The sequence below is a fragment of the Anas acuta genome, chromosome 30 (assembly GCF_963932015.1).
Source record: "Anas acuta chromosome 30, bAnaAcu1.1, whole genome shotgun sequence".
NCBI lineage: Eukaryota > Metazoa > Chordata > Aves > Anseriformes > Anatidae > Anas > Anas acuta.
Window position 1 is genome coordinate 809 of NC_089008.1, and position 1,692 is coordinate 2,500.

A 1,692-nucleotide genomic window follows, 5' to 3' on the forward strand; every position below is an offset into this window, starting at 1 on the left:
CCGCTCCGCGCGCCGGCTAGCGAGAGGGGAGGGCGCGGAGCGGCCGCCGGGGTGGCCGGCGGGGCGGCGGCCGCGGCCGCCGCCGCGCCGCGCGCCCCCGGCCAGGCGCCGGTCCGCCGCCGGACCGCCCGGGGCCGGTCCGGCCGTCGCCCCGCCGCTGGTCGCCGGCCGCGCCGTGGCGGGCGCCGCGCGCCTCCGCGCGTCCTCCGCGCTCGCTCGCCTTCCTCGTGGCGGCCGTCTGCGGCGGCGCGCGAGTCCCGCTCCCCCCCCCTCCGGGCGGGGGGTGGCGGCAGGGCGGGGATCGGCCGTCCCGCCGCCCGCTCTCTGGCCGTCCGCCCGAGCGCGGGCGGGCAGGGGCGAGCGCGGGCGCTCGGTCGTCCGTCCCTGCGCGCCTCCGTCCGTCCCCGGCGCGGGTGGCGGGGCTCGGCGTCGCCGCGGGAGCCGGCCGAGGCTCGGCGGGCGCGGCGGGCGCGCGTGGCTGCGCGGCGCCGCGGCGTCGCGGCCGGGCGCGCGGCGGCGAGGCGCCGGTGTGGGGTCGGCGCCGCGCGGGCGGCCCGAGCCGCGCGTCTCCTCCCGGGCGCAGCTGCCGCCCGGCGCCGGGCTACGGAGGGAAACCCCGGGCCCCGGGAGGAGGGCGAGGTGGTGGCGGCGGATGGCGGGCGCGCCCCCGCGGGCGGACGCTCCCCCGAGGGGCGCCGGGGCCGGCTGGCGGGTGCCGGGTTCCCCCTCGGCGCCCCGTCTTTCCGCGCGCGTGTCGCCGCCCGGCCCGGCCGGGGCGGCGGCGGCGGCGGCGGCGGGGGAGGCACCCCCGCGGGGCCTTCGGGTCGTTTCCCTCATCCCAGGGCCAGGTACCTAGCGTCCGCGCCTCGGCGGCCTCCCCTCGGCGAGCCACCCGTGTGGTCCCGTGTGCCAGCGCGCTCCCGCCGGCTGCGGCGCCGAGCGCCGGCCCGGTTAGGGGATGGCCACGGGCCCCGGGCTCCGGGCCCCGAGGGTTCTCGGCCGCCGAGCCGGGCGGAGGTTTAAAGACTCGTGCGGCCCGCGGCGGCCCGCGAGGGCGGCCGGGCTCGCCGTCGGCGGCGGGCGGGGCGCGTCGTTTGGGGGTCGGCGCTCGCGGGCGCGCCGCTCCCCCGCGCTCGCGCGCTCGCTCGCCGCCGGCGGTCCCCGCGCTCGCCCCCCGCGGGCGGCAGGGCCGGAGAGGGGTTGGAGCCCGCTCCTCTCTCTGCGGTCCGGTCTCGGCGGAGACGCCGCGCGCGCGCGCGGTCGTCCGTCGTCGACCTCGCCCGCGCCAGCAAGGGGCCGAGACGCGGGTCTCGGCTCCCCGCCCCCGTCGAGCGCTCGGCGGCGTGGCGTGCCGCGCCGTGTCCGGCGGCGGCCAGCGGGGCCCCGCGCGAGCGGCGGCGGCGGCGGCGGTGGCGGCGGCGGCGGCGGCGGTGCCGCTCGTTCCGTGCCGGCGCGCGCCCACGGCCTCGCCGTCCCCCGGCGCAGCGGCGTCTCCCGTCGCTTCCCGCTCGCGACCTCTGTCGGCGCTCCCCGCCCGGCTCGGCCCTCGGCCTCGCCGGCCGCGCCGAGCGAGCAGGCGGGCGGGCCGGTGTAGGGGCGTCCCGCAGCCGGTCTCCGCGCGGAGGCGCGGAGAGCGGGCGCCGCTCCTCGTTCCGGTGCCGTCCCGTCGGCCGCCCGGCCGCGCGTCCGCGC